At 36.3% G+C, this 27,728-nt stretch overlaps 1 long non-coding RNA gene across 3 annotated transcripts; it reads right to left on the bottom strand.

Annotated features, from left to right (window-relative positions):
- Window positions 1-6,963: 6,963 nt before the first annotated feature.
- LOC132113184 (uncharacterized) lies at window positions 6,964-22,101 on the bottom strand. 3 transcript variants are annotated; one of them, XR_009425102.1, is made up of 4 exons: window positions 21,644-22,101; window positions 21,152-21,435; window positions 20,755-20,806; window positions 6,964-7,655 (listed from the first exon to the last, which is right to left on the bottom strand). It is a non-coding gene; the product is annotated as an uncharacterized LOC132113184 (long non-coding RNA). The 3 variants fall into 3 exon arrangements; XR_009425101.1 differs by lacking the exon at window positions 6,964-7,655 and adding an exon at window positions 18,343-18,712; XR_009425100.1 differs by lacking the exon at window positions 6,964-7,655 and having other exon boundaries at window positions 19,643-20,806; window positions 21,644-22,097.
- Between the last annotated feature and the right edge of the window lie 5,627 nt (window positions 22,102-27,728).

Here is a 27,728-nt window from a genome sequence, read left to right as displayed (position 1 = left end):
ATCCCACTGTTACATTACTATATTAGCTTAAGAAAACATCACTAGATGCATTTATTATTTATCATATTGTGTAATATTTTATTGTCCCTGGTATATCTATGGTTATATATTGGATTTAAAAGGATGGAAATTATACTAGTTCGTTTTTATCACAATTAAGTGAAAATAGGGGTGCATTTAAATATTCTTAATTTACTTAAGTGATATTATTTTGGAAGGGAAAAGCATAAACATCAGTAAGTATTATCAGTGGATATGATGATCTTGTATATTAATTTATTGATAGCTTTGGGAAACTTCTGCTTCAGTTATTACAGTATGCCTAGTCAAATCAGAGCACACGTGACCTGATAAAATCTGATAAATTCAGAAAGCCCACCAAACATGTTTAGATCTTGGGGTAAACAATCTATAATCACCGCTAACTACATCCAAATGGATTTGTGGTTTATGTTTTGATTCACTGCAGGTATAAAGCCAGCTGAATGTGGGATGATCTCAGGTGATACCCCTCACCGCAACCTGTCAGCGAGACACTTTAGCCACAATTAATCAAAATAAAAAGAGAAAACCGTGAACAACACACAGACACACGTTCCTAAACACTGGCGCCTGTGTTGAGCTCGGGTGAGTGTGTGGATACAGTCAATTGCTGCTGTACATCGGTTTCGGAGGGCAAGCGCTCTGAGTGAAATTACAGCCGCTGGTCAGACCTGTTGCAGGGAGTTTGTTACAGAAATGGGCCCTACAGTGGAGGGGGAATATTGAACGCTGAAGAAAGGGATACAGCGGCAGAGGATGTTTGCTGTAATACCCAGGCCAGGTTCCTCCACTGTGAAGTGGACAGATCAGATGCAGACGAGATTAGATTTCCTTTAAAAGCCTTTCCCTCGCGCTAATGGCATGAGGCCTCTCGCTCAGAGGCCAGAGTAAGGTCAGTGGCATGGAATTGAATGCCCCCAGGATAATCTCGCTTCTCACATCCCAAAGCTGGAAAAGTGACACAGGATTTAAATTGGCAGAAGTGTGCATACATATTAAGATCTCAGCAATGGCAGGTTAAACATGCGTATTAAAAAAAATGCATTGGGTTTGTTTAGCATCTGGGAATGCTTTTGGCCTTAATATTTGGAGAAGTTTGTTAACGAGTTGCTGTAGTTGATGACTGTTTGCATTGCCCTTTTAAAGAAAAAAACACTATACCATTATGCATATTATGTGAAGCTACTGTGTGCCCCAAGAATTCAGTATATGCCAAGGTGTCATGCATACAAGCTGTTTGTTTTTGTCCGTGCCAAAAACTTTTCTGATCACGTTATGCATAATCAACAATTTGTAAAAAAGTGTCAATGTTGTTGAAGGTTTTTTTATTTTTGTGCTGTCCACAACCTAGAGCAAATATTATGATATTTGCCATCAAACACGCTGAAGGAAATCAAATGGGCAACAGTAGGTGGAGAGCATCCTCAAAGTGCCCTTGTGCATATGCTCGCTGAGGCCTCAGAGAACTGTAAGTTAATTTCTAATACGGAGCTTTTTCAGTGAGTAAAACGGCTGGTCTGATTGACTATTGTTGAAGTTAAGAGACAGGGGCATTGAGTGTTTTATCATCTTTTTACAGACAACAGCCCTAGCAATCTGAATGTTTGGGAAATTACAATTACTTTTAATCCTTCAAATACAGCCAGGCAATTTTCTTTTTGAGGAAATATTCCTATTTCTTGCAGTATTCTCAGGTGTCCCCTCAACTTTTTAAAAGACAGATACCCACGGTTTATTGGCAGGAGTTATTCATTTAATAAGGGTTAGTTTCAGAAGCACTTGTATAAATCATTTAGTTGGAATTAAGTCCTTTCATCCACTCTCGAGATTAGAAAGCCATTAATGAATTATTTGAAAGAAAATATGAAAAACTTCAATGCAAACACGAATAACATAACCAAATAGAAAAGTTAAAAGCATGTAAGAATTTTGACCAAATTTGACATTATCTTGACATGCAGACTTAAAATTTCTCTCATTTGTTTCCTTTTTTCTTTGGAGATAGTTTTTTATTTATTATTATTATTTTATTATTATTATTATTCTGTTATTGTCTTGTAATGGCATTGAATAGATTGTGTGACTGTCTGAGATGGTTAGAATCACATTCATACTTATAACTCACAAAAACAAAATTATTTAAAAACACATGCTGGAACAAATATTTAAAACATTTAAGCCCCATTTTAGATGTCAAGGCTAATGATAAATCATTTGAAAATAGAAGAGTGGGGAAATACAATATGGGAGACCAGAGCTAGTCATACACTTTTCTTTTTTTTTTTCTTTTTTTTTCAGCTAGTGATTAATTCTCAAGATTGAACTTCTGTGTATATATACACAAGTTGTCACAATGGAAATGTCCAATAAATAGCATATTATGCATCAGTATTATTATAATGAACTAAAACTAAAACTGAAATGAAAATAAAACCATTAAACACATGCTAAAAGTTAACTTAAATAAATATTAATAAAGAAGACTATATAGACCAATTCAAAAATTAAAAAAAAAAAAACAAGCAACAAAAGTAAAATACAAGCATTAATACAAATACAAAATACAAGAAAATATAAAAGTATAAACTGATTCAAAATATTCATAAAAATTACAATAGTATCTGTAAGGATAATAAAATAATAATGTTATAGACTTTTCTGTACATTTTAAATAGTAATCTATAATACAACATTTCAACTCCTTTAATTTATAGAATCTAAATCATTATGTTTAATTTGAAATGTCATAAAGAAATTTCCTCTGGTACCTGAAGTACTTACATGAGATGAGAATCTGCAGTTACTGACGTCCTGAACTACACATGCCATTGCACATTCATTCTGCTGCCCACCAGGTTCTCCTTCAGAGCGCCCGATTCCCCTGCAGTGGATCCCATTCCACTGGCGTGATATCTGTGGAACCAGAAGGCACCTGAAGTCTCTCCAGCCAGGCCCTGGATCAAAGTCAGCTGACCCGTTCCAAATGCACCCCTGAACCATGCATCAAAATAGCACCGCAGCCAGTAGCTCAGTGGGCATGGGGCTCGGGCCGCGGGTTGGCCTGTGCCAGTGCAGGCCTGGGCGAACACGTCAGATTGATTTATGTGACGTGTGGCCCACCCTGACCCCTGTTTGTGGGCAAGCCGGCTGAACCGTCTCCCATGGCTGGTGTCCACCTGTTCTCTGGTCTGAAATATCCCTCTTCGTGCTGGGCAGGGGCGATGCCAGCAGCTCCAGGGTCACTGATCACTATTCAGATTAGGAGTGTAAGTTCAGGTTAGAAAATGTGCATGAAGTATTTTTTTCTTGATTCCATCAGGAGGACATTAACAAAGAAGAATGACCACAGGAAAGAGCTTTTCTGGCCCTTAACTAGCAGCTATCCTCATGTGCGTCAAAGGATCTCTCCAAAATAAAGCTAGTCAAATAGTGAAATAGTAGCAATATATGTTGCTTTAACTTCATTTTGTCTGAATGTTGATCATTTTCTCTCACAGAGTGTGTAGTGTTATTTCAGTGTATGTATACCTGTCAAAAGTTTGAAAACATGATTTTTAATTATCTTTTATGAACTCTCTTCTGCTCTCTAAAGCTGCACACAGTAATTGCTGTAATATTATCAATTACAATTCAACATGGCTGTTTTCTATGTGAATATATTGTACTATAGTCCTCTGATCAAAGCTGAATTTTCAGCATCTATCTTTATTTCAGTCTTCAGTGTCACATGATCCCCCAGAAATAATTGTATATGCTGATTTGGTTTTCAGTTATTATTGGTGCTCAGTTATTAATAATAGTTATTAATATTATACTACAGTATATAGTTGTTTATATACTAATATTGTATTCATGTTTTGAATTAGCTTTTATTTTTTTGTTCTCAGTTCTAATTTTAGTTTGTTATTTTATGTCTGTCATTTTAATTTATTCAGCTTGTATAATCGTTTTTAGTACTTCAACTTAAGCTTATTTCAGTAAGTTGATTAGCCAACATTTCTAATTTTTGTTTCAAGTTTTTCATCCAATATTTATATTTTATTTCAAAATCATTTTAGTTTTAGTTAACAATAACAACACTGCTAGCAGGCGCTAACCAGCCAAACCCTAAGATCTAATTGGTTAATAGGATAGTTGAGATAATCATTGTTTAGGAGTAAGTATAGAAATGCTTTTAACTACTGTAACTGCTGGCCATTTGCTTTTAAAATTGTAGATTTTCCAATAGCAAGATATAAGTACACATCTCACAACACATTGTTTATGCATTAGCATTGCAGTAGCATTGGAAATACGAATTCATTCAATTGAATGGCATCTTAGGTCTGCTTGGTACTTTTTCAAAAGAATATCTTATAGAAAGAAAAGCTACAATATGTGGTCTATCTGTGGACAGAAAACCTGAAAGCCTCTACTCTACCCCCTATTGCATTAAATAATTTGTAGTAATGTTCATACCATGATTAACTCTTCACTTTAGCATTGTCTGACTGGCTTGGCGTGATTAGTATCAGTGTCATGTCCTTGTGAAAGTTTGCAGAGGATGAGAAAGTTGAGACAGTTATGAAACCTTGCTCAGGGCCGGCCTCCTCAGCGGGGGTTATAATTAGGTTGTCTTAGAGTTCCACCAGATTGTCCAAGTGGAAAAAGGATGAAATTGAGAGAATCGTTGGCCATCGATACCCAATTATAAGACTGGGACACCAGTACTTTTAAATTCTTTCACAGCACGACAATTCCAGAGATCTGATGTTTTGATCCTCGGGATGCTGCTCACACATGTACAATCAACCGAGAGGACCACATTAACAGTCTACTAGATACGTCAAGGCAATAAAAGAAATGTAATGAACTTAATTCCTCCCGTAAAGCCACATTAAATCAACTGCAAAATTTTGAATATCGTTCTTATGAATATCTGCTGCATTTTTGTTGTTGTTTTTTTCAGTCCTATATAGATTTGAGTAGCGTGTGATAGACTTTTTTTTTATTTGTATTAAATTTGTTGACTTTTTATATATTTGTAACATTTACACATTGTTACATAGTTATAAATCTTTTTTTTTTTAATATATTGAAGAATTTTACATTTTATGTTTTTTATACTAATTATACGACCCATTCAGGCTACTTTTCAGACGTGCTGTGGGCATCTGAAAGTAGCAAATCAGCATCTGCATGATTTGATCTCATATTTCATGATTTCATTTTTTATTTAGCTTTATTTTTGTACTATTGATTATTTTCTTATTTATTATTTTATGCTATTTCAGAGAAATAACCACTGTTCATATATTGCATGTCCTCCATAACTTCATGATGCATATTGATGTATTTTCAAACTAAAACAAATACTTATGACAAATCTTTTGACTTTCTGACTGACTGACTACTTCATGGTTAACTGACATGTTCAGACTTTCCATCATTTTAATTCTTACCATAATTTGTGAGCACTTTCGTTTTTAGGGTGTCATTACTCATGTCAAAACTGGTTGTTAAATACGTTAAGATAGGATCGTGTCCTGTCAAGGAGTGCTTCAAATTAGACATTTCTTTTGAATTGAATATTTCTTGATGGCCTAAATTTTAATGAACGCCACCCCTCTCATGTTTGGGGTTTGATATGAAATGGTGCATTGGCGTCCTTGATCTCCTGCAGTCATCCTCGAGGTGTTCTCTAATATGGCTGAGAGTGACATGCCTAGACAGTTAGCATTTGCACATCAATAAGGCAATGCAGAGCTTTGACCCAATTACAGGGCTGGAGATCAGTGAGACTGGAGCTCCGGTGGGCTCTGCTGGGGAGACTCGTGCTCAGCTTGGCAGGGTCACAGGGAGCCGGGTCACTCCGTCGGCTCTCGGCTCTCAGTCTCGGGGTCAGCCGGTGGTCAGGAGATGAGAGAAAGTGCTGCCTTTTGCCTTTGAGTGCTGTCGTCTTTTTCTCTTTTCTTCCTCCCTTTATCTGCCTTTTTCTCACAGACACATGCACACGTCTCATCTGCTGATGAATATTGGGCCTCTCGTCTTTATACACACACACACACGCGCACCAGGGATGTTTTCTGTGAAGAGGTAAAAGAGGCAGTGACTTCAAAAAAATATGGATGTTAATTTTATTTTATATTATACAGTATATAATAATATTATTATATTGTTTTTAAATGTTATTGGTTGCAATAACTGGTATATATAAGATATATAATAATTTGTAATTCTTTAAATATACATTTTTTATTTATACACACACATATATATGTATGTATACAAACATACAATACATACCTGTGTGTGTGTATACACAGTATATATATATATATATATATATATATATATATATACAGTACAGACCAAAAGTTTGGACACACCTTCTCATTCAAAGAGTTTTCTTTATTTTCATGACTATGAAAATTGTAGATTCACACTGAAGGCATCAAAACTATGAATTAACACATGTGGAATTATATATGGAATTATATACATAACAAAAAAGTGTGAAACAACTGAAAATATGTCATATTCTAGGTTCTTCAAAGTAGCCACCTTTTGCTTTGATTACTGCTTTGAACACTCTTGGCATTCTCTTGATGAGCTTCAAGAGGTAGTCACCTGAAATGGTCTTCCAACAGTCTTGAAGGAGTTCCCCGAGAGATGTTTAGCACTTGTTGGCCCTTTTGCCTTCTGTCTGCGGTCCAGCTCACCCCTAAACCATCTCGATTGGGTTCAGGTCCGGTGACTGTGGAGGCCAGGTCATCTGGCGCAGCACCCCATCACTCTCCTTCTTGGTCAAATAGCCCTTGATGCCTTCAGTGTGACTCTACAATTTTCATAGTCATGAAAATAAAGAAAACTCTTTGAATGAGAAGAGGTGTCCAAACTTTATGTTATGTTAAACAGAACAGGAAATAGCTCGAGCTCTCATTGTTTTTGCCTCACCATTCAGAAGTCCACTACTCTGAAACACACTCATTACACTCATCATGCCGAGAAGTGACCTGTCAGTCAGCCCATTCCCACTATCCTTCACCTCAGAGAGAAGAGGAGGAAGACTTCTCGGTTCCATGCCTTGTTAGATCTATCTTCCCTTTAATTAATAGTGTTTTTACGGCAGCGTCTGAACTGTGTCATTTCCATTATTGGAAAACCCAACGCGATTAATGAATAATTTTCATTTTTGATCCATTATATCATGCCAGTTGATCTCTTTTCCGCGCGGCTGAATGATAGCGTAGTTTTCTGCCCCTCGATCAAATTTAATTTGGCCCTCTATTATATTACAGTGTTGCGACTGAAGTGTCAATTTTTGTCAGGCAATTAGAAGCTATAACCTGTGAAGCTAAGTTTGATAGGCATTGTAATTGGATTGTTTCAGCAATAGCTTGAAACGCTTATAGCTCTTTTTTCCTCTCGTTTCCACCCTTTTTCACTCCTTTCTGGCTTCTGATAGCAACTCTTCCTGTGTAACTTCAGAACAAACAAAAGATGGTGGTCTAAAGAAGGAAGCTAAGAGTGCTTGCCTGGCAGAAGCCCCCCCACAGCTTTCTTGTTTTGCATGGATTTGCAGTACGTCTTTTTCTGCTTCTGTGGTAGATGTTTGTCTATTCATCTTGACCCTGCAAGAAAAGCACAGTGCTAAATGTAAAGCTTTTGCTGGCAGGAATGTGGCCTTTGTAGGCCGTGACATAGATCAGGTGATTTTTTTTATTGGAAAGAAAAAGTAAAAAGTTAAAAAAGTTAGAGTAGCTAACTGTAGTGAAAATTACTTAACAAAACTAACAATCCAATTATACTGAACTATTCAGGACGAACCAGTTCGATTCAAGTTTATTTGTATAGTGATTTTTACTATACAAATCATTGCAAAGCAACTTTACAGAGAATTAAGTTTCTACAATATTTAGTAGTAGCTTATCAGTGGTGACTGTAAGTTTATATGCATATGGCAGAAATTTACTGAAAATTCTATTAAAGATGTAATCAAACAGACAATGAACACATATTAACAGCAATTGTTATATGATGCAATCAAACTAATAGCAAAATATGTTAGTTCTGTATGTTGTTTCAGGGTTAGCATCATCTGAGGTTCTCTGAGGGGTTGGCATCATCTCTTATCAGGTGTTCTCGATCCAGACTGCAGCTTGTGTAAATCCTAATTACATCCCGTGGAAAAACAGAGAAACAAATAGAGACAATTAGTGTAGCTGCTGTTCCTACCAAGTAAAATTAATTTGTTTAACCCAAGCTATAGAATAATAATGTGCATTTGATCAGATATAACTGCAGTCCAAAATTATGAGATGCGTTATTTGAATGCTTGGCCAAAGAGATGTGATGGATTGTAGCGTGGTAGAAGACTAGTTAAGTACGCAGGAGCTAAACCATTAAGGGCCTAATACTGTAGGTAAGTAGTAATATTTTGTAACTGATACTGAACTTAATAGGTAGCCAGTGCAGAGACTGTAAAATTAGGGTAACATGATCATATTTTCTTGACCTGGTAAGGACTCTAGCTGCTGCATTTTGGTAAGATAAATTCAATTCACTAGTATGAATCAGACCTTTCAGCACTACATAGGTGGCAAAACCACTTTGGACACGTTTTGCTAGATTGAATCAGACTTTTCAGCACATTGTAGCAGTCGGAATCATTTTGGATGAACTGATTCACTAGAATGAATCGGACCTTCCAGCTCTACATACCTGTAGGTGAAGGAACCATTCTGGATGGACTCCACGAAGATACGTGTGTGAAAGAGACATAGGTGTGTGTTTTCTATTATTCTTTCAGCTCAGATATGAAAAGCAGTGATGTAACCTTTGGGTTGTGCTATATCGAGACTTGTTTAAACGAGTCGGTTCAACACTAATTAGAAAATAGCTGCAGGGGTGCCACTATGGGTTCTGGGTCCCCTGGACAACATATTCACTTGAGCCCCCATGTTCCGCATCCTTTAGTAAATAGTGTTCTGGGGTGTCTCCCTTGGTAGAAATCGCATTTCCCCCTTGGGGGGCCCCCCTTCCATCGTCGGGCCCTTAGAATTTTCCTAACCCATCAAACCCACCCCCCACCCCTTACGGCGCCCAAAATTAACCATAGTTTTAAGCATGGTCAAAAAACAAGGGACAAACTGTCTCGCTACTGAAAAATTTCCTCACTAACACTGCCTCTGATTATTAAAAATATATTGGACAGTTTGAAAAGCATAAATTAAATATGTATCACAATTTTTACTGTGGCTATCTACAAACAATTTATTTTCACCCTGTTTAGTAGCCCATGTTTATAAATGCACAGAATGGTCACACATGTCAGAAGTGCATTACTTCGAGAGCTAAACTGCGGTGTAGAGTCATGTTAGATGAGCACAAGAAATGCACAGTTTTTGTGATGAGAGCTGTTAGAAACCTTCGCCTGTGTTGAGTGTTCTGCCCTTTATGGCAAAAAGGAGGGCCTTTTTCAGTCAGAAAGTAAATTAGGCCTCTCATAACGGCCTATTTTTTGTATCCCTTTCTTTCTCAGCATGACAAGAACTGTGACACCGAGTCTATTGGCCAAATTAATGAGCACTTCCTAGCAGAGCTTCAGAAACACATTAAAACACTCTTGAAATGAGTCGTGTTCAGATTTTACCCACAATTCCATTACATATGTGAGACCTGAGACTCCGTCAAATATGTTTTTTGCGGACTTGGCTGTAACAGAGATACCCCCTCGGTAGGAGCATCCAATTTCAGAATAACAAATGCTTTATAATTTGCCCTTTCAGCTGGAAATGCAGGTGTCTTTTGTTAGAAATGCACAATGGTCAGAAAAGCTACTCTTACATGTAATTACCAAAAGATTTTTGGCATACACATTGAATGATTTTTTCCCCCTTCGCTTTCCCCAGGAGTCCCAGTAAACACTTTCCCCTTCCTTCACAGTAGGAGAAGTAAAATTATACATTTGGTAGAATGAATCTGAGATTGTTTTGTTTTCATAAAACTCCCAAGTTTTATCTAAGTGATGTCACTTTGCATAGTTCTATTCTGTTAAGTTTGTTGCTAGTCTGTTAGTTAATCTCTAGCTTTTTCCTTTTCCCCAGCAGCGTTGCAAGCTTTACTGTAGTTGATATGTCTCTATAGACAGTCATTATTATTCATGCTTTGGCTCATAGAGACATTTGCCTATCAGACAGGCCTGGATTAACATGTGGCTTTTTAGCACCTGGAGCAGAGATGCTCTTCAAGGAGGAGTAGGCATTTGAAGGTGCTCAAAGAGCATCAGGAGAGGGGGTGGAAGTCGGTATGATTGTTTGTGCTAGACCCCCCCCCCCCCCTCAGAGCACCGGTCCCGTCGCTCCTGGCAACACCCCGGGTGACATGGGCACTGCCGATGCCTCCTGGGACACGCTGTGTCACCTCTCAGTGAAGCATCAGGCTTTTGTTTCATGTTGAAGCAGGGTTGGATAACAACGCATGCATGTTGAAAACGCAAAGAAGAGAATTAAAACAAATTGTGGTGAGATAGTTGTTCACTTTAAAAAAAAAAAAATGCAGAGGTTAAAGTTCATTATGAAATGTGTTCATATACAAACTGTAGGAAATCATGTGTATTTTTTCCCCCAAAGATTAAGCCTGTTTTATTCTATTACAATCATATTTCTTCACTTTCAATATTAATATGCAAAGAAAATCTCATTTATTTCATTTGTGTAAGTGATGCTTTAATTGGCAAACTGAATGTGTTTATGTGCCTCACACACACACATAGTATATCTACCTGGTATTAGTCAAACAGGAAATGCCTTGCTTTTCGTGTGCACCTTTTTTTGTGCCAGTGGAGGGCAGAATTACATTTCTGAAATTCAATCCAGCAAAGTTGATTAAAATGCAATGAGAACAGCTCTCCTGCTAATGTTGTTGATATCGAGTATAGTTCCTCCACTTTTCCTAAAGGATACACAGCCGTAACAGGCAATAATTCCATTCGCTCAGATTAAAATACACACTAAGGGCATGCTGATGAGACTGAAGACTCTAAACAATCACTGTGTCGTACGTACAGCTTTAAAAAGGGATATTTATCTCTTTAAGTACACATTTAACTGTATAAGTCAATGATAACTTGCTTAATGCAACTTTGTGTCTTAATTATACGTGAAAATTTGAGAGGGGAGATCTTGGCGCCGACATCTCTGACCCCAGAGCATTGCTTTCTCGTGCCGCTCGATGATTTGTTTTTATTTCAGCATTTATCATATACTGACAGATAAACTCCAGACCCAGATCAGTTTGAATCAAAGCGAATTGGAGACTTCTACAGAGCCGTAAATGTCTTTAATGATCCCCAGGCAGCGCAGCTGACAGGCAGAGCCTGGGCCTTCCATAGCACCTAACCTACTGGCACTTAAGAAGCGTGTTGCATTATGCCGCCCTGCATTTGCCACTTGGATCAACCAAATTATTTGACAGGAAAGAGGGAAGGTTCAAAATTGAAATTCCAGATTGAAGCTTCATTCATTTAAACGAGGCACACCACTTTGTGTATATTCAACTTGTTCCGGTGACATCACTGTAACACTGGCCAGGCTGGGTGTTTATTAGGCACCTTGAAAACAAATCGCAGCGGAGATCTGGTTGCATGATAATAAATAGAATATGCCAATCAAATTAGGGTTGTGTGTCAGTTTGGACTGTGTGGAGAGCCAGGTTCCAGTGGTGCAAACTGAGCGTATCAATAGCTCATTTTAAAGGTCGCTGGCCTCATTTGTGTATATTTGGTACTGTATGAGTTTTGAATTTTAATGAGAACAGCATTTTTTTTTTTTCAGGAGATTGTTCAATAAACGATGTGAACACTGGGAAAACATACTGGATGTTTATGCAAATTTAGGCAGGTTTAGGTTACAGCCCTGGTAGTCAGAATGAAGATTTAATCAGTCCAAAAAACACAATTAGACAAAACTTAAATATTTTTCAATATTGTATTATAACTTTTTTCTTTTCTTTCTTAATTTAGAAAAATACGTCTAATTATTATTTATTTTTTTTCTTAAAAAGATCATGATGGTAATGGTAGCAAAAATTAAAAAAGAGCTCATATAATATTTAGTTTTAGCTTTTTAATGATCAACAATTTATAAATGTTAAACACTTTTTTTTACTGATCATTTGTTGTCTAAACAGTCAGTTATAAGTTATGCTTTGCATAACTAATGTGAAATATGCAGTCATGTTTATTTAGTTTTTTAGTGTTTAAATAAATAACTTCATTTTCAAGATTCTGGTCCTATTTTGTACCCTATTTGTTTGAAGTGCTATCACTGTATGTGTTTAGTAGTTTGCTCTACAAGTTTTAACTTAAAAAAAAAAATAAAACACCTGAAAGTCGTTATCAAAGAGTGAGCCATTATAGCATTTATTTAATATGTTAAATCTCTGCTATTATAAATCTTAAATGAATAAAAAGTGAAATAGTAGCATATTGACGCTTGAGAAAATATTCAATTAGCCCTTCTGTATTATATATTCTCGCATACGATTGCGCTGAGGCTTGTTAAATTGAGATTAATTTAAAATTCACACTTACAGTGTGATCACAGATCAGAGTCTTGTTTTAATTTTCTAACTCTTGGTTACTTCACTGGAGACTTAACAGAGGAGCTCATATTTTTCAGCATTCTAAATAGACTCATGCCGACTGACTGAACAGCATTTCCAAGCCCTTAAAACAGAAGAAAAAATTTGTTCAGTCGTCACAGACCTCCATCATATCATCATTTCAGACTGCACAAAAGTTTACAGTTCACGCTAGGGTGATGCATTTGATAGACTCGATTTTTCGGCGGCCATATGAGTTATTATTATTATTATTTGGTATGGACATTTTGTATCTCCTATCTTTTTTCTCTCCTTCGTTTTTTCCTTGTTCATACATGATCGCTGCTCTTTTGCTTACATAAAAATATTTTGAAGACAGTGCAATCAGTCTTACTTTGCCACACATTTCTGTATGGAGCTGCATTGATGCTGTTGGTAAATTTGATCTTTGTATTGCTCCTTCACAGAAGCAACCAAACATGGCACACTTTTATGACATCAGCAGAAGTATGTTAATCTTTCTTTGTGAATTATAACAAGTCGTTTCTTCATTCTGCAAAAGAAGGTGTCTGGCGCGTCAGAGTGATGCATGGTTTACTCATGTAAATGTGATCTTACTCGCAGTGGCACGATGACTGATCTCCAGTGCATTCCAGAAAAACAACGGCAGCTCGTTAGAAATGCGTTAAGCACACAGATGTAGCCTTTTGCCAAAGGAGACAGGGAGGGCCTGAGCAGAGCGGGAAAGCCAAAATAATAATAATAATAAAATAATGCATAGGTGAGTGCAAGGGATCTGGCCAAGAGTATGAATTTCCACGTGCAGTGCCATTTTATCCCTAAAATAAAAATTCAGTTGTCATATTCCCAATGTCATTTATTGATGATGGAAATTGACTTTTTCTGTGTGTGTGTGAAAAGCTAAAGAAGTATAGCAAATTGCACAACAAAAAAGAAAACAACAAAAGCAGCATAAAAGTAGTGTGTATGCCATGTCAAGTTCTTTGTTCCTAACTAAAACCTAAATGTAAGACATTATTCACAATTTTGAACTACCATATACCATTTTTTTTTTTTTTTACTTTTCTTTTTATTGTCAAAAGCAGCTTGGATGCTCTTCTAAACAACTTATTTTGTTTTCCCCAGAAGAAAAAAGTCATATGGGTTTGGTAGAACATGAGTAAATGACATAATGATCCATTTCTTAAACTACTGTATCATATTTGATATGCAAATCTCTAAGGCCTCTAAAATATCATCATGATCAAAACTTCTGAACACACACAATCTTGTCCATTCCTTCTTAAGAAAAACCATGTTTAAATGTGAGTATCAAATAAATTAATCTTTTGAGGAATGTCTCTATCATGACTGTATTACATTGCATTATATATTTTGCCCCCACAATAAAAGCTACAGAGTTTTAATCATAAATCTAGCATGTAAATATAATCTTAAGATGTATTATAAGGAGAACAGAGTGGCATCTGATATCCGTAAGCAGTCTACTGCTATAAAGTTCTAAGTGGTTTACATCACAAGCTATCAAAATTTCATCTTACTTCTATAAATATCAGCAACTGCAACAAATAGCAGATTTTTGCTCAGTTTGGGCCATTGAATTGAACTGAGGTGTTTTTTGCTCCTTGAGTATGAGTTCCATATTCACGTTCATCATAATATATGGGCCATTGAAGTCTTCCATCCCATTTATTTGTTTTACATTTTTTATCTAAAGGTTCAATAAACTATTCCCTTTTAAAAAGTAGATTGTTCTGACTATTAATTCATATGTTAGGCTTTATAGGGTTAAGCTAAGCCATTCAGATCTGCACTCTTTCCATAATCAAAGTTTCAGCAATGACTTTTACCTTTTTTCCAGGCTTTAAACTTCACACAGAAGCCAGTGATAATTGGTGGGGTTATAGCTGGAGCAGGAAACTCTCAGATGCACAAAGCAAAGTTTTCCACTCCACTCCAATTGGTGCGTATTCTTGGGGGAAGTGCACTTTCCTAAGCGACACCTTGCACTATCATAAATGGCTTTGGCACTTTAGAGCGCTTGATATACAGTGGCAATCTGCAGTCTATGGCGTGTTTTAGTGGAGATGGGAAAAGGGATGGAAGTGGGAGTGAGGCTGGTCCCAAGAGAGGCACCACTTCCCCTTGTTTATGGGGCATCCTAATTGGGACACTGTTGTCAGACAGTCTGATGTGACTTCTAAGGCTCCGTTTCCCTGAGAAGTGTGTGTTTGTGTGTTTGCTTATGTGCACACATGGTGTTCAAACTCTGCTGCCTGCCCTGTGGCTTCCTCTGCTGTTTCCTGCCTGAGCGGCCTAGACTGCCTGCCCCTTCTCCTCCCCCATGAACGCATCTCCGATACCGCACGAACGTGGAGGTGCGCCCACCTGTGCTCAGCCCGGCACAAACCCGCAGGTTCGGAGCGCTGGATGGCAGGAACTTCCCGCTGCCACCCCCCTCTTCTCACTCCGCTGCTTCCAGCTGAGGAAGAGTGGGTGAGAACGCCGCCAAACTTTACCTGCTACACCACATTCGTATTTATAGCTTGTTTTGTTTTTTTGCACTACCTGCTTACCGACTGACAGAGATTTTTATCTTGTTCCCGTGCCTGGAAGTGACACAGACACTGTACACACAACATCCCGGCAACATGCAGAGGCAACAGTATATAAACATTCATAAATAGGTCATCCATGTGTGTGTGGTTTAATAAAGTCTGGAGTAAAGTAGGATATTTTGAATTTCTTTAAAAGTTAAGAGCTAATATTTATTTTGCAATAGTCATTTGAAACCCTATTCAAAGTTCTAATACAAAAGGTATTTTTATTTTCTATGAGTAGTGTATGATTATATATATATATATATATATATATATATATATATATATATATATATATATATATATAGATTTTAGTTGAAAGTAGGGCTGTTAACTGAATGTGTTATTTTAACAATAAAACATTTCTGTAACACATTTCATATACAAAATGCAGCTTAAAGGTAAAAACAAGAATAAAGGCCAATTTAATACTTAAATAAGTGTGATACATTTTTTTTTTTAAAGTGACGCATTTATTCATGCCCCCTGACCTGTACATACATTCCTTAGCATTGAAACAATTCAAGTTTAATGTGCCACCCTCATGTTTTTTTTTTGCAAGTTCTGGCAACTACAGCCAACACGTCTCACCAAACCAAACTTACCAAGAACAAACACAGAATGAGTAAATTCGTTCAAACAGGATGTGTTTTTACATTCAGTAACAGCTAGGTGGCAGTCAACAGAATGGAACAGAATGCAGAGGTCTTGAAAAATTTTAAATGAAAAACTAAGATGTCTTAAAAACATTGTGCTAATGGCGTAAGACACTGAAAAAAAAGTAAAAACAGCAACAAAACGCCCAAAGCTACGAACGCTTAAAAAAAAATCAAGTCAGTTAGTCTGTAGAAACATAACCAATATTAGCATCAAAAGCCACTTTTTTTAAAGGGCACTCAATGATATATTTGTATGCCACAATAATTGATCCTTAAAATATCTTTTTTTTGGGGGGGGGGTAGGGGGTGATTAATTAGATTAATTAATTGTCATATCATGTAATTAATTCCATTAAAAGTTTTAATCGACTGACAGCCTTAGTTGTAAGAGAACATGTTTAGTTTTGAAGATAACTTTGAGAACCAGGCTCAAATCGGAAAGACGAAACAAAAACAAAAACAAAGGCAGAAATAAACCACGTTTGGCAGTTGGAAATCAAACAGCTGAGAGAATAGACTGTGTGTGAGAGAAAAATAGGGGTCCACTCTGGGGGTGAAAATGCACCAGTTAACATCCTGTAAACAGGGCCAACAAAGGCGAGATTTGAATAATAGTGCAGAACAGTACATGGAGGTTACCAATTATTTTTGCATAAGCAGTTTGAGATATCTCTCTCTCCCTCCCTCACCCCCTCTGTGTTTAGCATTAAACATCTCTTTCTCCACTCTCTGCTCCTCAAACAGAAATCTTTGAGCACGGGGTAAAGCTTTGTTTTCTGCTATTTGATTGCATTGCAATCCCAGTTGCTTTAAATAATTCATCACGTGTGGATTTGCTTTAAAATAAATTAGATTGTTTTCTTTGAGAACTGACTCTAAAATACTTCTCATCTAAATAAAGCTCTATGATAATTTTGACTTAGAAAGTTGTCTTTTTTTTTTTTTTTGCAAAAAACATTTGAATATAGTAAATAGCAGTAGTAATTCACCACTGTAATTTTTAAACATTATAATTACTTTGTTGATGTACACGGAAGAACAGAAATAATACATTCAGTTTATTTCAGTTAATCTCAGTTTATTTCACATATTTTATGAAACTGAAAAACATTGTTTTAGCAATTTCATAATAAAAAAAAAAAGCGGTTTGACTTAAAATTAACATTTTAATCACCCACTTGCTGTATATTAAAATTTTGTCACCTGAATTTTAGGTTAAAGACATTTCTTCAGTTTATAAAAACAGCACACTTAAAACACATATGATTGGATGACCATAATCAGTAGTAATATCTACATCATATATTTATAGCTCATGTATTTTCCACTTAAGCAACTAATATCTACAAAATTTTAGGAAGATTTTAAAAAGGAAACTAATTGATTGTGCTTACTTCGAAAACTGGTTTCGATTTTTTTTTTTTTTTTCATAACACAAATGGTTTTTATTATTGTTTCTGGTCTAATGCTATGAGATCCTGATGACTGGTTGAAATCTTGCTGGGTCAGGTCAGTTTAAGTAAAACTCTTGTGTATCTAAAGTACTTAAGAGGAAGTGCTGTCTAATTCTGAGAACTGTGTTCGTATGTCTATCCTCCGTCTCTCCGTACTGTACACATAATGTCGAAACTCGTCTTAAGTTGTACACCTCCAGTCTCTGGAGTCATAGTTCACTACAAAAACTCTCCACTTCATTTTGGTGACTCTATTAAGCTGAATTTTGCAAGGCGTGTATCCTTTATTCATAATGGTCTCAAAGGGTTTCACACTCATGCATAGTTAAACGTTAATGCAAAATGCTTGTATCAAGCAGCACTGATCATTGTCTCACGAAAACCCCAAAGAATCATGCGATCAAACCCCAGGCTACTGCATGTCAGAAAGCCTCTATTTAAGCACCTGAACCCAAATAAACCAGCAGCTTATTTCTCGCTCACAGGTCTGATGGAGTAAAATGAAATCTCAAAAAGAAAAGCACCAGGAATGCTTTTTCCCCTCTCCTCGGTTCATATAATGACCAACAGCTGTTACACCTGCCATAGTGAAAAAAATTAATTAATATACATCATAAACATTGATTTGGTTTATTCAAGCATAATTTTAATGAACATCTCAAAGGGAAAGAAAGAAAGAAAGAAAGAAAGAAAGAAAGAAAGAAAGAAAGAAAGAAAGAAAGAAAGAAAGAAAGAAAGAGAAAAATAGAAATCTATAATTTTCATATTGTAAAACTAAACTGAACTGTTTACATTATGGAAAGTGTTTCATCACTATTTTAATTGTTATATTATATATATATATATATATATATATATATATATTGTGTGTGTGTGTGTGTGTATGTGTGTTATAAAACAAAGAATTTGAAAAAATGTTCAAGGAATATATAAATTATTTATAGGCAAGCTAGATTCCTAATACAACTTAAAAAATGTAAAAACTGTTTCTCGTATTTTGATACTGATCCTAGATCATTCGCTGAACACCCATGGCGAATAAAAAATAAATTAGGCCTACTTATTTTCTAAACAATATGCTCACTGCAACATGTTTCCAAGTAAAGGCTACCGAGAAGTGAACTAAAGTGTGAAGAGCATTATTTTGACAGAGTAATAAGAGAGAAGTGTTTTGTGCTTGCTTTATTTTTATCTTGCTCGGGAGCTGCGAGAGGAAATGACAGATTGAAGGATTCGGTAGGCGTCTGGTTTTCGCTCGAGTGTCCTGTGTGTAGTTAACACATGCCCACCGTCGCTCCTCACAGAACACCAAATGCCAAACGATTCACTGCTCAAAGTGTCCAATAACAACCTGCAAGAAATGTGTCCAAATACGCTCATTTTTTATTTCCTAATTACACACTAATTTTGTTTTTATTTTATTTGCTTCAGTTAACTCTCTGCAAGACCATTACAAAAATACACTCTACTTTTAATGTTATGCACTCATGCATAATATGCACTATACAGTGTATATATATATATATATATATATCACATTTTACTTGTTAGTTTTACTTTTTGCAAATGTCAAGGTCACATCAACAAGTACCAGTAAACCGCCTGTCCCCCCAAAAAAAATAATCCATGGTGGGATGATGGGGAAAACCCTCTAGTAACAATGGACAATTAAAATCTTATTCCTGGGCTGAGAAATTAAATTTAATGAATGTAGAGCTCTGCAACAACAGATGGTCTTCTTATACAAAATACAAAGTTATATTCCTTGTTTGAAGACTGCCTGATCAAATGCCAGTGGTTATCAATTAGGAGCAGAGTGATGGTTACTGAGTGGGAACATAAAACACTGCATCTCCCCCTCCACAAACACCCTCTCTACTTTTACAAACACACGCACATACAGTACACACACACATTCACAAACACTGCCACCAAATCGTATAGTTTATAATGCAATCTTGCATGTGAGAGTAAACGTAAAATTATCCCACCTGCAATTTGCAAGGTTTTTTTTACACAACCTTTGCGTGTGTGTGTGACACTGATTTCCACTTCAACCAGGCCACAAAGTCGCAGGGAAGAGAAATTAAACACAATGTTGTTACTGCATGCTTTTCATATGAAAATTAAAAGAGACACATTCAAATATATATATATAATTGTTTTATAAAGCTTGTGCAAGATATATGATTTCCTAAATTCTCAGTTAGTTTCCTAAATCCATCAGATGTGGTGAACTAAAAATTTTATTTAGCTTTTTAATTTTATCCTTTATATTTAAGGTAAATTGTTTACCAAGTAAGTAAATTAATTAATTAATTAAAAGGGAAAAAATCGAGTGATTGAATATGTAAATGAATAAATGAGAGAATGAATACAGAAGGAAATGACCACAGTCATCTTCATATTTGCAATATGAATCTCAGGCTCCATAAATAGTAATGGAGTGTGGTAATATATACTGCAGCCCAACTGGAGAGAGCAATTAAGAGGCTGCTCAGATTTAGTAGAAATGAAGCTACTCGCAGAAGCCAAGGAGGTAATTGTGAGACAGCCTTGATTGTTTTGTAAGAAGATGCTTTCCCTTTAACTTTTTAAACACTCCGGTATCTACAGAGACTCTGTTTTAATGGCAATAAGTGAGTCTGGAAAAAAAGGTCTAAGTTTTTCTCATTTATTTACTTCCCTAAATGCATTCTTAATCATATAAAAATTAAGAAAATAAGAATAATTAAAAAATGGAAAATTTTAGCACTTTCGGGAACGGCGAGGTCCTCTCGTCATTCTGCTTCAAAGAAAAAAGATAAATGATGATGCCATTAAAAAGTGAACTAATTAAGGAAGGCTTCTTTTAAGAACTCATTAACTGCAACCTCATTTACATAATGATGCATATTAATTAAGTTTTAATGAATCTGAATTTCCACCAAGCCGCTTTTCTTTGGCTGTGGAACAAATTGAACAAATTATTTAAAAGTGTTCTTGAGTCTACTTTTCACACCAAAGGGGAGAGAATGCAATCATTTGTAGAAAATCATATTTTTTTAGGCAGGCCCATCTGTTATTTTTTTTCCTCTTTTTTTATGTAATCATTTACCCTTTTTTCTAAACCTGGGAGATTCGTTGCATTTCCACACAAATCACGAGGTTTGTGATCAAGGGTAAAAACACCGCAAAATAAATCTAATGCATTTAAGTCTTGTTATTAAAAGAGAAAGAGACATATGCGTATGTCCACACAGTCAACAAGTAATGCAAAAAATGCTTTTATTTTTCTCTTACACAGAAGGCTATTTAAATGGTACAGGACCTTTTTAATAAAAGAAACGTGCATATAATACATTTTAAAATATATATTAAGAAATATAATTTCAAAACATTATAATTGGTTACCTTAAAGACCTCAACGGGACTTTTGTTGCTATCTGTTGCTGCCGTGGTGAAACTGGAACAAGAGAATGCATGTTTAACAGCACCAGCTGCCACAATTTCAGGTGTTATTGTGGTGTGTGAGTGACTTAACACATATGCTGCACAAACATCAGTATCATCTCCTTCCTTTCTGCATGCAAAGCTCTCTCTCTCTCTTCCTCTCTCTTTAACACTTAGCGCTGCAACGCTTCTAGCATAAATCTGGGAATAAGCACAGCCCGTGGGACTGACAGTGCACAAAGTTTGGCTTTTAAGCCTTTTTTATTTTGGGTGATGGAGTGGAGGTGAGAAAGGAAGAAAGAGAGAGAAAGAAAGAAGCTGATGAAAGCCAATGCAGGATGCTTAATGCAAAACTCACTTGCGCCAAATGGAGCGGCGGTGCCTCTCTCTCTCTCCCCTCCGTCTCCCAGATGCTGAGCTCCGGATGTGTCTCTGAGGTTAACCTGACACAAACGACAGCTCCCCTCCCCGTCTGCCTGCCTCGCGCAGCCCCCTCTCGCTCCTTCATCCGTTTCTGGTGCTTTAAAGGAATCACCTTTCTGTGGCGGTAGGATGCCGGGGGTTCTTCTGACAGTGAGCACCTTCCTCAGGGGAGGTCAGGAGTCAGGGATTTAGATGAGGCAAGCTGGCGATGCAGTGTAACTGAAAATGGAAAGCAGATGTTAGTTAATTAGAGAAAATGTGACTGACAAGACTTGAGCGGCAAGGTACACGAGCTAGCCGGCACCGAGCAGCTGTTGTTGCCGACTTCATTGTCAGTCTCGTACACAAGTCACAACATCCCCACGGCAAAACGCGGCCGCATACGCAGGCAATTATCAAAATAGAATTAGGCTTGATTTAATCATACCCATTTCTCCTTTGAGTTTTCGGCCATCGTCGTCCAGCCGCGCATTTTTTTCGCCTCCCTGTTTTCTTCCAGTTCATTTTCTGCATTTGTCTCATCGCTCCGATGCACCCAAGGCTGTGACTCCGTCGAGACTTTCGCTGAGAGGGTGGAGAGACAATAGATGAGGGGAAAAAAATTGCAGACAAAATAAAACATTCTTAATGAGCCCCACGCAGTAATCTTTCACTTCTCTCTTCTGGAGTAGGAGGACGTAGCGGCGGCACTGAGATTTTTGGTGAAGCGTTTCAGCGAAGTGAGAATGAAGAGGTGCAGAGCTCGTCGCTTAGATTGTCATGGATTCTTGGATTGAAAAGCCGATTAATATGCATTAAACGTGGCACTGAGGAAATCACGTTCACAAACTGATAGTTCAGACTTCCTTTACCTCTGACCTTCTGTGTTTATGTAAAGTGGCCCCAAGATGTATTTGCAGACATGATGGGAGAGTTCTCACAAAAATGACATTTGTCATTGTCTTTCTTCTGTGGAACACATTTAATTTATTTATTTTTTGAGTGTCTGTGTTTTTTTCTATACACTTCAGTCAAACAAATGTTGCTTTGGACCCCATTGCCTTTCATTGTCTGATAAAAGCAGAATCATTCTTCAATATATATATATATATTTCTTTTGTTCCACAGCAAAAGATTGTTTACATACATACATACATAAATAAATGAAGAGATGATGACATTATGACAGAATTTTAATTTTAGCATGTACAGTGCCTTTAAGACACATTTCAATGCATAGATTATACCAAATGGTGAAATATTGCTCAAAATTGACACTTAAATTTCCAGGATTCTTAGAAGTGGAAGTTGCCATAGATGGGTAAACATCTATAGTAGTGAATGGAAACTACAAAAACAATTACATTTTTGTGTTCCAGTTTGCTCCAGTAGCAAAAAATAAATAAATAAAATCAGAAGAGAGAAAGCTGCCACATTTGCTGTCATCTCCTCAGTTATTGGATTAGAAACACTCATCCAGCAGCATTAAATAGTTCTCTTTCTTAATGCCAAGGTAATATCAGAAAGTACAGTGTCATAAGTGTACATTTACTGTTTAAAAATGTATAAAATTAATATATACACTCACAAACACAGAGACTTACAAATTATGACTGTCATAAATCGAACAAAGTTTATCTAAGATTTATGATGTTAATAATTGTAGAAATGTATCATCACAGAAAAGCATGTTTATATGATATATATATATATATATATATATATATATATATATATAGTTTGTCAGACTTACAGGAACATGTTCATAACTGAGAATGATCATATGATAAAATTCACCTGTGGTTATTCCATAAGGACACCTGTGTGAATTTGAGGGGAACTGTCTTCATACATCTGCTATAAAGTCATTTTGTGACCTGAAAGGTGAATAAAGGCAAAGATAGCTTTGAGAAATACTGTATTGTCTTACCAAATGCTGTACCATTCATACAGTGTGACTAAAGTGTCCAGAAATGTATTTATTTATTTACTTATAGACTAGGCAATGGTTGATCAGGCTCCCCCTGGGTCACTCATGCAAGTCTGAAGAGGATGTATAGGTTTAGACATCCATGAAAAATTCATAGAATTGCCGTGTTTGGATATGATTACACTATTGTGTTAAGGAGTGTATGATTTACAGCCTTGATCATTACTGCTTTTATATTCAGCTACTGATATCTTTTTATTTTCTTTGTGCAATCTTGGTTTATACATTCTGTTGCAAACCACAAGTCGATATATGCATAGAAGGATTTCCCCCTTCTTTTCTTTGGAGCATGTTTTATTTTAGATAGTGTTTAAAGCATTTCTAAACAGTTTCCTTCATTTCAAAGAAGCATCTTTGCTTGTCCATCCATTATTTATTTACTTACTCTCGTGTTATTCTGAACCTGTATGACATTCTTTCTTTAGTGGAGCACTAAATATTTTGAAAGGCAATAGTCCAAATGACATTATTAAATATATTTTCTTTTGTGTTCCACAGAAGAAAGTAAATCATGCATGTTTGGAACAAATGACTGAATGTTCAGTTTTGCGTGAACTATGCCTTTAATGCTTCATAAACACTTATTTCCATCTCTAATTTTGACAGCACTGTTAGTCCAAGAACACTGCAAAGAGCCAAGCACTGCCATCTCTGTGCCTAAGTCTGGGCACATTATGGAATCTCTGGTCAGCAATATTAGCCTGTGAAATTGATGAATTGCTAGACATTAGCCCCATTCAAACAACAGATGTTAATTCACTTCAGATGTGAATTATCTGATCATTTGTGTCAGGAAGCATAATATGAATGACGCAGATTATCTGAAATTCGGTTCGTCCCTTGGTAGACAGAACGTCCTTTGTCTCCTCAGGTAGAGGGCTCTGGAGTTAAGGAGGCAAACTCCAGAATGTTCCATTAGCCAGCCGTGTCTCTAAACATCTCATTAGGACCTCGACATGGCCGCCTTTGGCTCTGCTGTAGAGAGCGATTGCTTTGCACTTTGATGAGAAAATATTAGTTATTCCGGCTCTGGATCCATACACATATGTCCTATTGTTTGGTGTCATTAACCAAGGACACCGAAACAATCATGATGGCCTCGGATCTTAAGGTTACATACAGACATCTCAACTGTATCTCAACTACTGTATTTCTAAATACGAGTGTGGTCCAAAAGTCTGAGGACACATTAAAATTCTAAACCTTTAGCAACAATCTTATGATATAGATTAACCCTTTCACACATAGTGGTCACTACAGTGGACAGCTATTAAAAAAGCATTTTCTTGAATTTGCACGGGTTTTTATGGCAAAGTTGCACATCAATCTCTTCATTGGACTCTGGTGCATCATCCTATAAATTGCAACCAAGTGGCAAGCGTTTGTGTTTCGATTTTTTTCCCCTCCAAACCAAGATGGCCAAGGGTCAGTCAGACATGCCAAGTTGCTCCAGAATATCCACCCATTCCTTCTATCCTAGGAGACTCTTGTAGGTAAAAAAAATATTGCAGCATAAAGCAATATCTAATGAGTCATATCACAGTAAAATTTTCCAAGTTTTGATTTTAGATATAGAGAAAACTCTGATTAATCACATGTCCACTGTAGTGTATATTGTAGTATATTTCAGCTACAATTCATAATTATAATGTGAATATTGTTTTTGAAATTTAAAACTTAAAAACTTAATATGCATTGACTTGTTCTACTGTAAATAAATGTATTTGTATTATTAGAATGTAATTTTCATTGACATCGAAAAAAGTCATGTGATTACATAATGTATGACACTTGTAATGCATTACTTTACTTGTTAGATCAAAAAGTAATCAGATTTTATAATGCATGTTATTGTAATGCGTTTTTTTACTAATAACATCAAAAAGTAATCTGATTACGTAATGCATGTTACTTTTAATGCGTATCTTTACTTATAACATCAAAAAGTAATCTGATTACATAATGCATGTTACTTGTAATGCGTTTCCTTTCTCATAACATCAAAAAATAATCTGATTATGTAATGTGCGTTATTGTAATGCGTTTTTTTACTAATAACATCAAAAAGTAATCTGATTACGTAATGCATGTTACTTGTAATGCGTTTCTTTACTCGTTACATCAAAAAGTAATCTGATTAGGTAATGCACATTACTTGTAGTTAATTACTTGTTAGATCAAAAAGTAATCTGATTAGGTAATGCATGTTACTTGTAACACATTACTTTACTTGTAACATCAAAAAAGTAATCTGAATGGGTTATGCATGTTACTTGTAATGCGTTACCCCCAACACTGATCATTTCAGATGAGATTGAAAAAACGTATCGCTAGGTTTTCTCAGAGGAGGGCTATGATAGAAATGTGCATGTCCATCTTGAACATAATCATAATTATCAGCTAATAAGGGTAAATCTCCATACTCTGGTGCACTGGAGGGAGCATCTGAGTGGTTTCTACAGTTGTACCTTGACAGGCTGTAGAAAATTCTGATGGAATCACGTCCTCATGTTCTGATATCATAGATACGCGAAGTGCAACTTGTATGAAGTTGTATGAAGCCATTGCAATATTTAACATTTATATTTTTTGCATATATTTTATAGTTTTCACATTATTTGATATAATTGCATTGATTAGTTTGTTAAATTCACATACTTTATCTGTTTGATTATTGTCTTATATTTAATACAGTATATCTTCAGTTTAAACCAACCGCATGCTGTCCATTCAAGTGGACATCTGAAGATCTCTTTGAAAAATTTGTAAAAAAATTAAATAAAAATCAATTCTTGTTTTTCATGCCCTAAGAGCAATAAAAACACATAGGAAAAAAATCCTGTCTGAGGTTATCATAATTCATGCATGAAAGGGTTAAGAAATTTCTTGGTCAGCATCCAATAACATTTGTGACATTCATCATGTTACTCATACAATCAGATGTTCTTGATTCCAGTGAGGCCCAAGAAGCTCTTTGGATCATCTGAAGAACATGATCGTAAGATTTTAAACAAGTTTGTTATTAAAGCAAAGGGCACATAATGTTTACACAGCAACAGAACAGTAATTCCACACAATCCCGGTCCGGGGCACATAGACCGGACTGAAAGGGCACTTTAGCATCAGCGATTAAAGGGGCAGGGGCTCAAGCCCCCCAGCCCGCTGTGATCTCCACTGATGGGAATACTTTTTGTGAGCACAAATGTTGACTTTATTCAACAATTCCTTCTTTACTATGTCGGTATTCAAAGCGTGTTCACAATACGAGTACCACAATGCATCCTTGTAGTCAGAAAGCTCTAAATTTCATCAAAAATATCTTAATTTGTGTTCCAAAGATCAATGAAGTTCTTACAGGTTTGGAACAACATGACAGAATTTTCATTTTTGGGTGAGCTATCCCTTTAAGCTAAATGAAAATGCGAAAAATGAAAATGGCTTATCTTTAATTTAAATATGAAATTGTTATTTTATTTTATTTTATTATTGAATAAAAAAATAAAAAAAGTCATTTTCTCTAGTGGTCTCAGACTTTTGGACCCCCACTGCAATCATTTTCTTTGCCCCAGATTCAATATAAGATTGAAAGAATGCTGTGTTCCTTGAACTAAGAGCACCATGCTGGTAAGAATGTGTTGCTAATCACCTCTGTCTTTGTTATTTCTGCGGTTGAATCCTTTTCAGCTCAGCTGATTTGATCAAGGCACTGCCGTTTCAAGACTTTGAGCAGTTTCTCTTTCCCTCCCTCTAGAGAAAAAGCATTTACTGAGAATCCAAAAGAAAAATATGGTGTTAGAACCTCCCCTTCCTTCAACGCAATCTCGTGGGAGCCGAGGAAAGGTATCAAAACAAAGAAAATCAAAAATTTCAGACTAGATAATAACTTGGATTACAAAGAAGTGCACAGCCCAAAGAACTAGTAATTGGGTCAAGAGTACTTCATGTGCAAAGAATGAAAATAATAAGATGAGATAAAAAATAAAAAACAGATAAGATTAGAAATATGAAACCTTGAGCTTGTTAACTTTGCAGGAGAACGGGTTAGCAAAAACATGCCAATCTTCAGCAGTTTTTTTTTTATTTTTAAGCTCATTTCCACAATGCAATAAGTCTAATTGCACAATATGTTCATCAGTGCAGTGCATTGGTCCTCTATTGGGTCTCTTGTGTATACATGTAGCATCAGGCTGCTGTCCATTCTGGTGACTTCGATCGCCTCTTCAGTTTATGGACCATGTGTCTTTTAACTCCCACAGACCGCTGAGCAACCATGCTCTGTGGCTGGACCATTATTCCGTCCTGTCCACCATAGCCACGGCCGACCCCAGGGGCTATCTAAGCCTCTTTGGCAGGCCTGGATCCCAGAATCCTCTAAATAGAAATAATTGTGCCCGACAATTGCTTTGTGCTTTTGCTAATGCCTGTGACAGAACTTTTTTGTCGTTCTGACACCCACGAGCTTGGCTAGCGATACATGCAAAATATGCTAAGCTATGTAATCTCAGTCCTGATTAATAAGTGCCACGAGTGCTTTGGAGTGCTC

This window comes from Carassius carassius, chromosome 32, assembly GCF_963082965.1.
Source record: "Carassius carassius chromosome 32, fCarCar2.1, whole genome shotgun sequence".
NCBI lineage: Eukaryota > Metazoa > Chordata > Actinopteri > Cypriniformes > Cyprinidae > Carassius > Carassius carassius.
This window is presented reverse-complemented; position numbering and strand designations above follow the sequence as displayed.